Here is an 11,825-nt window from a genome sequence, read left to right as displayed (position 1 = left end):
GTGGGGGACTCCGGAAATTTTGACCACCTGTGGTTCTTTAACGTGTGTTAAGAATGGCGAGCCGCTAAGCAAGATTGCCACCTTGCCACCCGATTACGACAAGGGGTGCAAGACGCGCACCTCTCCCTCTCCGTCGCTGCAGCTGGGAGGCGTTCAAAGAAGCGGCCTTTGCGTTGGAATCCGCCGCCTTCCTCCAGCCCCTTCGACATTGTGACGGAACTAGTTCGGTGCGTGAACAATGATTCCGGAGTTCCCCAACGCGGAGCTGATTTGACACGCATGGACAAGCTGCCGCGGGAACGACGTATTTTTGGGCTTCTCACGGTTCGGAGTAGCACGGAACAACGAGCGACCCTCGAGCGGCAACGATAGTTCCCGGAACGGCACCCGCCAACGCCGTCGTCGGGCATCAGAGCGCGGTTGCCTTTGTGTACGTAAACTGTTCTGCAGAGCAGCGGCGCGTTGGTGATGAGTAAACGAACAGTCGCCGCGTCGTAGGACCGGCGGATCGAGTGTATAAAAACTGTGGTTGTGCGAATGCTGAGGACACTTCTCTTGAGCAGTCATGTTAGACTGAGTCACTTCTCTCATGCAGTCATGTTGGACTGTTACTCTTTTTCTCAAGCAGTCATGTTAGACTGAGTTAATTTCTGTAAATAAACCCTTTTTCCTCGTTCTCGATGAGAAGCAGTTCTTCACTTCATCAACGATCTCAGCGTAAATAAGTTGGACGACGGCATGGGCCAGCTACCTTCGAATTCATGCCGTACTCCAATCTTGGCAAAGGACCACGGACGATGGGATTGAGCCCCCAATCCTGACACGTGCAACTAAGTACACGGGTGTTTTCGCATTTCGCCCCCATCGAAATGCGGCCGCCGTGGAAGGGATTCGATCCCGCGACCTCGTGCTCAGTAGCCTAACACCATAGCCACTGAGCAACCACGGCGGGAGAAAGTGGAGGAGGAGGGTATGGCGAAACCGTGATAAAGAAAAGCGGCGTGCCGCTCTGCGGCGACGATGGCTACGAGATGGCGCCAGAGCGGCGCGCGTAGCCCGTTCACCGACGGCATGCGGCGATGATGATGATGAAAAACGTTTATTTTCTCTATTTTGCAGTGATTTTTGCGGCATCAGATGGAGTCTTCCATCTTCTCTCCAGGGTCGGTTCCCCTAGTCCAGGGCTCCGCTGAGGGTAGCTGCCCTGCGTGCACGCCTTACTAGTCCTTGTTGGACTTTCAGGGTGTCGCTGGATAGCATCCTCTCCCACTGTTCCGCACTCGGGTTTTTTATTATGGCTAGCCCTTCTGTTTTCTGGCAAGCCCATGTGGTATGATATAGGGTTGGTTTGTCTCCACACCATGGGCACTTGCTCTCGTACTGCGTGGGGTAGATCTTGCTGAGCATGTTTAGGCACGGGAATGTTCCCGTTTGTAGCTGTCGCCATGCTACGGCGTCTTCTCTGTTTAGTTGTTTGTGAGGGGGTGGGTATTTTCGTCTGATGCCTCTGTAGTAATTGAGTATCTCTGAATAGCTTTGGGCTACCGGCTCGGGTTCCTCAGTGGGGTCGGGAATGTTGGATGCTCGGTTTGTTGCGTGCCCTCGAGCTATCCTATCGGCCTCCTGATTTCCCGTAATGTCGGTATGTCCCGGCACCCAAACTATCGTGTGTTTGGCCTGGTTGTTGACGGTTTTGCCACTTGAGCGGAGGATGCGGAGCGCGCTGTGGCTGATTCTGCCGTTTAGGTAGTTGCGGCATGCTGCTTGTGAATCTGTGAGTATGGTTAAGGACCTGTTCCATCGGTAGCCCTCCGCTGCCGCTAGAGCCACGGCTGCCTCTTCGGCCTCAACTACCGTACAGTTCCGAATTGATGCGCTGGTGATTTCTTTTAAGTCCGAGTTGATCACCGTTGCGACTTTGCTTTTCTTGTGGTTTTTGTCCTGAGTGTAGGTAGCGGCGTCTACGTACACTGTGTCATGTCTAGTTGCCAGTGTTCTTTGTACATACTCTGCCCTTGCTTGTCTTCGTGCCATGTGTAGGTTCGGGTCCATATTGCTGGGTATCGGTGCTACTTTGATGGTGTTTCTGTATTCGTCCGGTATCGTCTCCGTGCTTTGTGTCTCCTTTATGGTAGCTTCACCGCCGTATCTACTCAGGAGTCTTCTGCCCGTTGCCGATAGCCTTAGTCTTTGCATTTGCGCGATTATCTGCGCTTCTTGGAGCTCCTCGAGACTGTTGTGTAGCCCCAGGGCCAGGAGTTTCCAGCGATGCTATATACGAAAACAAAGCCCTGAATAAGCGGCGGTCTGTTGGCGGCGGCCGCTGCGAATCGCGCCAACGCGTCACCCACGCGCTGTCTTTCGCGATCTCCCGATTAGCGAAGCACTCGCGCCACACTTCTTTTGCGACACCGTGACTGAACTCCTGCACTCCTGCACCCCTCGGGCTGCCCTTCACGACACAGGACACTTCTACGTGCGCTCCTGACATTCGCCGAGCCTGTCGGCCTCGCCGACCGCCTTTAGCTCCATCACATTTCCGCGGCGTGCTGCTGTTTCTGGTGCTCTTTCTCTCCCCCTACTTTCATTCCCTACCCCCTGTGCAGCGCGGTTGAGGTGTCCTCTGCTGAGAGACAGTTACTGCGCTGCACTTTACCCAAACGTTTCCTTCCCATCATCAAGAATCTCCTTCTCTCTCTCTCTCTTCGCCCTGTTGTGCAACGTGCTGCACGAGACAGATTGTCCGGGCCAGCAAATATATCGCGAAATGAAAACGCGCATACACCTGCGCTCAAGAGAGACGGAGAGATAGAGAGAGAGAGAGAGAGACAAAATGGGAGGAAAGACAGGGAGGGTTAGCCGGCATAAGTGTCAGCTGGCTACCCTGTGCTGGGGAAAGGGAATGAAAGGCGGAAGAAGAAAAACAAAAGGAGAATTCACACATCAGCGCGATGCTACGCCACCTGCGCTCAAATTTCGCATGAGGGAGTATCGTAACCGTCGGTCAATGCTTGCTCGTGTAATGACTGCGCTGCAGTAATGCAGATATAAGATTACGATGCGCCTTTTTCTTGTATTTTGTTTGTAGAGGAAACAACTGCTCCGCAGTAGCAGCATCCGCAGAGCATATCAACGCATTGCACATAGGATTCTCAAATTTAGGTAATATTTGTTGTTATTTTATGAGCAGGCAGGCGTTAACAAAGAAAGTTCCCACTAATTTCATATTTATTAGTGGGGCTTAAAGGTATTTTGTATTTGCCGAGCAGTCTGCCACACGCAGTGTATTATGTTTATTTCGAGGGTTTTTCTTCCCTATAATACTTTCGACGTATATTTATAAAACTTTAAATAAAGACTTGATTTTACATAAATAATACTGCGCTGCCGCTGTAGGTGTATTTGTGGAGAGTAAATGTATAGGTAATCTATCATCCATATGTATGACGACGGTCTCAGTGAACATTATGCTGGGTATGGTAATGACGTGACATTCCTAATCCCGTTCTGTACTTACTGCGAATATGAAGGGTTCTGTACTTGTGCGATTTTTGCTAAAAGATCACCGTGAGCTAATAATGATTATTGAAAAATAAAATGAATATAAGATTGGCTGTCAGTACCTGTAGACGAAAAACGTTTGAAACGAAATAAGTGGCTCTTAGACCAGTAGTCAAAATAATTTGAAAAAGAAGTACCAGCTATCCAATAAAATTATATTTATTTAATAATGCTTAGAAATAACCGCTAAATAAGCTGAGAGGCTGAAATTAACAGCCAAACATTTTTTTGCATGTTATTTGAGCTGCTGGTCTAACAACCACTCATTGCGTTTCTAATTGTTGTGCTTGTGGTAATAAAAGCTAAAGTTCTTTTCCTAAATTTTCTAATTTTATTTCTCATTTTTTCTAAGCTAGGAGGACTAACAGCCCATCCCTTTCTTCATGTTTTTTTTATCTGCTGGTACTAACAGCGACTCATGTCGTTTCTTATATTTGTGAGCTGCTAGTACTAACAGCCAATCTTTGATCATCTGGTACTAGCTGCCACTCATTTCATTTCTAATTTTTGAGCTGGTGTTACTAAGAACCAGTCATGTTATTTCTAATTTTTTGAGTTGCCGTTATAAAGGCCCAATCTTTCTTTGAAATGTTTTGAGCCTGTTGCTTCTAACAGACCCTCATTTCTTTGAGATTTTTTATGCCACTGGTGCCAGCATTGACCCATTTCGTTTCAAATTTTTTGACCTTGAGGTACTGACAGGCAATCTGCTTTTTCTAAATTTTCAACTGCTGATATTACATGCAACTCATGCTTGATATTTTTTTATGCCGCTGAGACCAACAACCGCAGTTATGACGGTTTTTACGCTTTTGAACTTATGGTACTATAACAGCGGCCCCTTTTGCTGCTTTTATTTTGCTGAGAGCGCAGCCAATCTATAAATCAAATATTTCTATGAAGCATGAATAAAGGGAAAATGAGACATCCACCTGTTCGTAGCATTTGCTACAAAGGACCAGGAGTCCCGGACCAGGACGAATTTTTCCTCAACTATGAGGCTTTTCTTTCGAGGAACCCGTATGGGTTTCCTTTGTAGCAAATGCTACGAACAGGTGGATGTCTCTTTTTCCCTTTATTCATTACTTCTCTCCACCTTGCGGGTTTCCGCAGAACTACTACGTCAAACTCTTGCCTTTGCTTCGTGTTGTCGACAAATTCGACTTCGCCCTGCCATCTGCTAGCCGCCTGGTTAGCTCAGATGGTAGAGCGGCTGCCCCGGAAAGGCGGTGGTCCCGGGTTCGAGTCCCGGACCAGGACGAATTTTTCCTCAACTATGCGGCTTTTCTTTCGAGGAACCCGTATGGGTTTCCTTTGTAGCAAATGGTACGAACAGGTGGATGTCTCTTTTTCCCTTTATTCATTACTTCTCTCCACCTTGCGGGTTTCCGCAGAACTACTACGTCAAACTCTTGCCTTTGCTTCGTGTTGTCGACAAATTCGACTTCGCCCTGCCATCTGCTAGCCGCCTGGTTAGCTCAGATGGTAGAGCGGCTGCCCCGGAAAGGCGGTGGTCCCGGGTTCGAGTCCCGGACCAGGACGAATTTTTCCTCAACTATGCGGCTTTTCTTTCGAGGAACCCGTATGGGTTTCCTTTGTAGCAAATGGTACGAACAGGTGGATGTCTCTTTTTCCCTTTATTCATTACTTCTCTCCACCTTGCGGGTTTCCGCAGAACTACTACGTCAAACTCTTGCCTTTGCTTCGTGTTGTCGACAAATTCGACTTCGCCCTGCCATCTGCTAGCCGCCTGGTTAGCTCAGATGGTAGAGCGGCTGCCCCGGAAAGGCGGTGGTCCCGGGTTCGAGTCCCGGACCAGGACGAATTTTTCCTCAACTATGAGGCTTTTCTTTCGAGGAACCCGTATGGGTTTCCTTTGTAGCAAATGCTACGAACAGGTGGATGTCTCTTTTTCCCTTTATTCATTACTTCTCTCCACCTTGCGGGTTTCCGCAGAACTACTACGTCAAATTCTATGAAGCATATATCTTACATAGGAGCGTTAATAGGATTCGAGATGAAATGATCGTTCTTTCCAATCAGAAATTTTTATAAGGGCCTGGAAAAATAATCATTATTGTAGTTTTAACCGAACGGTAACCTTTAAGCTACAATCGCACAAACACATCATATTTGCAGTGCGTACATAACGTGATTAGAACTGTAGCTTCATTACCTTCCCCTGCGTACGGTTTGCCGAAACGGTCGTTATTTAAATGGTTGGTGGATTACTTGTACATTTACTCGCCAGAAATACATCTACTGCGGCTGTGTGGCATTAGTTATTTAAAATCAAGTCTTCATTTACACGAGGAGGATTACAAAAAAAATATACGTCGAAAGCATTACGCGAAAGAAAAACTCCCGAGAAAATCAATATTACACTTGATGTAGCAGAGTTCTCGGCAAAAAAAAAAAAGAAGCCTTTAGGCAACACTAATAAATGAGCAATTAGCGGTACTTGCTTTGTTCATGCTTATGTGCTTACGTAAAACAATAAAAATTGCCTAAATTGGAGAATCCAATGTACAATAGAGAGAACTACACAATGCATGCTGCTACCGGGAAGCACTTGTTTCCACTACAAACGAAATACAAGAAAACGGCGCACCATAATCTTCCTGTATCTGCATTACTGCGCACTCATTACACGCATATAAGAATAAACAGCTTATAAAACAATTACACACTACACATAAGGCATTGTGATCGCGGAGAACATAAAAATTCAAGGGCCACATAGTTATCCCTACGTAGACGAATGCGAAAGCATTGCCTCCACAGCGCGATGCTTCGACATTATGCTACTGCGCTAGGCGGAGGGTTGAATTCAACTCTGAACGAAGGTCGTGCTTTGGACTGTCTTAGTTAACTCTATCTGAATTCATTGTGCTTTAATTAACTTCGCATTAATTAACACCAAATGTACTGGGTATAAGTATCTGAATTAGCATTATCACAATTACCGCGCCTTAATGACATTGACATTAATTACCACCAAAGGTCTTGTGTTAGACTCCCACCAATTGTAATGTGTCCGACTCCAGAAACAAGAAGGTAGGGGGCTTGAGTGCCCTAATTAAAGCTATCTTAATTAACTGTGCTAATACCGAAACTCGTGAATTCGACTCCAACGAATGGTCGTGTTTTTGAGTGCTTTAATTAACACCGTCCTCATTATGGGTGCCTTAATCGCCTTCGCCTTAATTAGCACGAAAGGCCGTGGGTTCAACTCCCACCAATAGTTGTGGCTTCGACTCCCGCCAATGGTGGTGCGCTAGCTCCGTGACTTAATGGTGGTCATGACATACGGTGGTCCTGCCAACGCCGACAAGTACGCCTGATTTTCCTCCTCGTGAGCCACATGATGCTTTCGCATTAAAAACGCTGCTCTAGCCGGAATCAGTCAGCTCAGTCATCTAGGAACTGGATATCAGGTTCCGGTCCAAGCTCTTCGTCCAAGGCATCCATGTCGATCGTGCAGGGCCGAAGTGCGGCGATAAACCCCGAGCTCGTTCCTCCCTCCATGGACCGAAGCTCAGGCGAGCTTTGGCGTCGCTTCCCATCCCGTGCTTCGACCTCCTCCTGACCGCGCTGCCGCTTTTGTCCTCGTTGACCAATATCTGCGTCACTCCAAAAGCTTCCCCGTTGGCTTTCTTGCAGGCGGTTTTCTGGACGGTGGTCAGCTTCACAACTAGTCTCTCGAGAAGCAATCGACGCCATATTCCCTCGTGCCTCTTAGGTTCGTCCAAGTCCCGGAGCTTGCTGAACGCTACGGAAAGGATGAAATAGGTATTACTAATCCTGCTCGATACGCCACGGCTATTACTCACCTGAACGGTACTTTCAAAACTTTATTTCGCATTTTCCTTTGCACAGAAAAAGAAAATGCAAGGGCAGGAACAAAAAGCTGCACAATCGCAGCTTGACGAGGTTCCTGTCCCCTGTCTTTGACAAACAGTTGCAGAACATTCACAAAGAAAATCAGTTACATATGTGCAAAAACAATTTCACATTATACAGATATTGATATTCACAGCAGAACAATTATAACATTTGTATACATATATTCACATGCGCATCTACACCAACCCAGCATCTATACATATTTGCATCTGTACACGTAGGCATACATCTCTAAACAGAAAAAGGTGGAAGGGAAAAAAAAAGATCATGCACAAATGACAAGGAACACCTGAACAAAAACGCTTTAAAATACCAAAAATTCAACTCAATGCAACGGCAATGTTCAGCGAAAAAAAAAATGCGGAACCATGGAAAAGCGAGGTTTGGAACATGCTAAAAAATAAAATGAATAAAAAAGAAAAAAATAATAATCATGGCAAATGTTATTTATAAAATTTGACCATTATTAATTAAATTAAATTTCAGTGCCTTTCTCGTAATAGCATTTAGTTCGGTATGGGAAGCCTGTATCACATTTAATATTTTCGGCACCTGGTACTGCAATCGCCTGAAACCATAATTTGTTCTTGTGAAAGGTAACACCCATTGGCTCTGTTTTCGGAAATCATATAACGCTTCCCTGATTTGACTAAGTTGCACAATTTTGTGAAAACGTTGTTGTTACAGCGAAAATATTTTTTAATTTTTAAGACTAGGTTATAATTATAGAAATATTCAATAGGGAGCACATTAAGAGCACGAAATATCTCGAGTGTATGTGCATCAAACGGTGCGTTAACAACATGTCGGACAGTTTTCTTTTGTAATGTTTTTAAGCTTCGTATGTTTGCTTGCGATGTCGTACCCCACACTAAATTGCAATAGCTAACATGTGAAAGGAAAAGACTGTTATATAACATTAGTTTTACCTTAGAGGGCAGTATGCGTCGTAATCGACAGATTATTCCACATGCTCTCGCCAAAGTGGACATAATACGCTCAACGTGTGCATCCCAAAATAAATGTTTGTGAAAAATTACACCTAACGTTTTGACAGTATCAACTATTTCTATCCTTTCTGTGCCGAGGTAAAGAACAGTATTGCAGTTTACTTGTTTTTGTGGTGGCGTAAACAACACAGCCTTAGTTTTATTTGCATTAATTGCTAATGAGTTTAGATTGCTCCACTTCTGCAATAAACTTAGTTTTATTTGCCATATTTGTAAGTTGCACAATATCGAGTGACGTGAAAAAAAGGCTAGTATCATCCGCATCGACTATGAACTGTGCATGTTGACTGATATTCGTTATGTCATTAATATAAATGTTAAATAAAATCGGTCCAAGTACACTTCCTTGTGGAACGCCTTGTGTTAATTCTCTTCCTGAAGAAAGTTTTGATCCTATTGCGACGCACTGCCTTCTGTGCTCAAGATATGATTTCAAAAGTTTAAGGGGAGTCCCGCGAAAGCCATAATGGTTTAATTTTGTAGATAGAGTATTATAGTTAACCGAATCGAAAGCCTTGGAAAAGTCAACGAATACACCTAGAGTTAACATTTTGTTCTCAAAGTTGTTTAAAATTATTTCTTTTTGCGTCAGCAAGGCAAGCTCTGTAGACATTCCCTGCCGGAAACCGAACTGCATATCTGTTAGAATGCTATGTTTATCACAAAATGATCTAATTCTTGCGCAATTGATCTTTTCGAGACCCTTCGAAATTACAGGAAGTATAGATATTGGTCTATAATTTGTTAGCTCGTTTTTGTTTCCGGACTTAAATATAACAATCACTTTGGCACGTTGCATTTTCTCAGGGAAGACGCCGTTTAATAAGGAAATGTTAAAAATGTGAGTAAGCACATGCAGCAAATGATCGAGCGCAAATTTAATGGGTTTATTCTGCAATCCATCTATATCGCGCGATGTGCTGTTCTTTAAAGACATAAAGGTCGCGTATACTTCTGGTGTAGCAGGTTCAAAAAAAGCTGTGTAAGCATTGCGACTACCCAGAAAGGAAGTTGCATTTATGTTATGCGTGCTTGGGGTTAAAGACGTAAAGTGTTCGTTAAATTTGTTAGCTAATTCTTCAGCACTAATTACTTTGTTATCAATTGTCAGCTCTAATTCCTGCTTATTATGCGATTCCGGCAGTAGAAGTTTATTTACTTCACGCCAAACGACATCACTTCTAGTTCCCGCTCTATTAAAAACGTTTTCAAAATGCCTGTTCTTGGCATTTCTCAAGAATTTATTTAAACTGTTTCTGTATTTTTTAAAGGAAGTGAAGTCCGCAGGATCCCGAGTCTTAAAAAACCTTGCATACAAAGAATTTTTTTCGTGGATCATTCTGAGGCATTCATCAGTAAGCCACGGTTTCCTAATCTTTCTCGATTTTTTAAGTTTTTTGTACGGGAAAGAAACTTCGTAAACTTTTAGAAGTGTATGGATAAATATATTATACGCTTCATTTGCGTCTGTGCAGTCAAGTACAGAGCTGAAATTATTTTTTTTTATTTCCGTTCTAAAAGTCTCTAGAGTTTTCTTATTAATTGCTTGAATCTGAAGTGGCTCAGAACGATGATACTTCCAAAATGCGCGATTAACCTTACATATCATGTACACGGGCGAGTGATCTCCTATGTTTCCTTCAATTACACCAGACTGCACATATCCTTCCGAGCTATTTGTGATGAACAAATCAAGCAAGCTTTCGGAATTGGTACAAATTCGTGTGGGTGCCGTAATTACGTTTCTGCAGCAGAAAGAATCAAGAATAATCTGCAATCTTCGAGACTTCGGCGTATTTACTAAAAGATTAATATTAAAATCCCCGCCAATGACAAGTTGCAGGTGATTTGTGCTGATGTAGCACAACAATCTTTCAAGAAACTCAAAAAAATTGTCAATGTCGCCGCTAGGGGGACGATACACAACAGTGAAAACACACTTGTGTGATTCTAGACTTAACACTTCGTAATCTGTTGTCGATGCAGAGTAAGCTGGAAGCACGCTACATGAAATTTGATCAGATATTAGATGTAATACACCCCCGCCACACCTATCAGAGCGGTTAAATTAAAAGGTTTGGAAACCAGGCATTCGAAACACTTCTTCCTCTGATCTATACCATGTTTCCGTTATCATTACATTGTCAAATTGAAACGGGAAGTCACCGAAAAGCGCGATCAACTCGTCATGCTTGTGCCTATAGCTGATTGTGCGTTACAGTGAAGAAATGAAAGGCAATCGCGCGAATTCGGCTTTATGACGTCTCTTGGTAAAACTGTTCCCATGGTGCAAATAAGATATGAAACAGATCAATGAAATCTATGTAGGCGCGTCTACTCGCACATCTTTTGCACATCTGCCTCGCTACCAATTCGAATAACATTAGATGTTTCCGTTTTCCGAGCTAAAATTTTACCGCCCTTCACCCAAACAAATCGCCAGTTCAGTTCCCGTTTCTCAGCGGTGGCCATGCCCAGAAGTTTCTTTAGCTGCGGACAAAGATGCTCGTTTACATATATTGCTTGCCGCTTGCCAAATCCTAGGTCACAGGAATTAATTCTAGCCTTCCGTGCTTTCTCAAGCACTTTTTCACACTTTGCACGGCGGTTGAAAACAACCACAATGTTCTGCTCCATGTCCGCCCTTCGTGACGCGACTCGATGACAAATGTCAATGTCTTCCTTCTTAATTGGTTCACCCACTGCGTCGCCTACTTTGCCTAGCACATTAAGTAGATCTTCAGCTTTCTCATACGGAATTCCCTTAATTTCGATGTTCTTGTTTCGAGAGTATTGGTCTTGAACAGTGACCTTGAGCGATGTTTCATGCAATTGTTTTCTTAGTCCCTCGACTTCCAGCGTGAGTGCTAGTTGCGATGTTTTGAGAGCTACATTTTCCGCTTTCACTTTTGAGCAGTCCTGCTTGAGTGTTTCGAACTCTTTGTTGACAAACTCAAGACTATTTTTAAGCTCCCTGATGTCCTTGCGCAGTTCCCGCGCTAAATTTGACACTTCGGTTGACATCATGAAAAGCAGTCAAAGACAACAGTGGTTTGGCAACAGAGGCAGCAAGATAACAAACAAATAAGTTTCACTATATGGTAAAAGTCTCAAACCTGGGAAATTAAACAGGGAAATGTCAGACGTCCTTCCTTCGCGCTGCCTCTGTTGCCAAATGTTGCTTCTTTGATGCGAGCGTGCTTTTATCCCAGGCTAAGTTTTTCATCCATCCTAATAAAGTTTTTTTTTTCATCCGGTGACGACAAGCTCCACGTGATCCAGCAGGTTCAGCAGGATCAGCTGATACCGGACGGTCTGGCCGCACCCACTTGAGCAGTGGCCACGCTG

The 11,825-nt window shown here is 44.2% G+C and overlaps 3 non-coding genes across 3 annotated transcripts; all 3 read left to right on the top strand.

The window, feature by feature from the left end:
• The first annotated feature begins 4,747 nt into the window (after positions 1–4,747).
• Positions 4,748–4,822, top strand: TRNAS-GGA (transfer RNA serine (anticodon GGA)). Its single transcript has one exon. It is a non-coding gene; the product is annotated as a tRNA-Ser (tRNA).
• Positions 4,823–5,028: 206 nt separating this feature from the next.
• Positions 5,029–5,103, top strand: TRNAS-GGA (transfer RNA serine (anticodon GGA)). Its single transcript has one exon. It is a non-coding gene; the product is annotated as a tRNA-Ser (tRNA).
• Positions 5,104–5,309: 206 nt separating this feature from the next.
• On the top strand, positions 5,310–5,384 carry TRNAS-GGA (transfer RNA serine (anticodon GGA)). Its single transcript has one exon. It is a non-coding gene; the product is annotated as a tRNA-Ser (tRNA).
• The last annotated feature ends 6,441 nt before the right edge of the window (positions 5,385–11,825 follow it).

This window comes from Dermacentor albipictus, chromosome 6, assembly GCF_038994185.2.
Source record: "Dermacentor albipictus isolate Rhodes 1998 colony chromosome 6, USDA_Dalb.pri_finalv2, whole genome shotgun sequence".
NCBI lineage: Eukaryota > Metazoa > Arthropoda > Arachnida > Ixodida > Ixodidae > Dermacentor > Dermacentor albipictus.
Note: the sequence above shows the minus strand (reverse complement) of the source record. Positions and strands in the feature narration are given on the sequence as shown.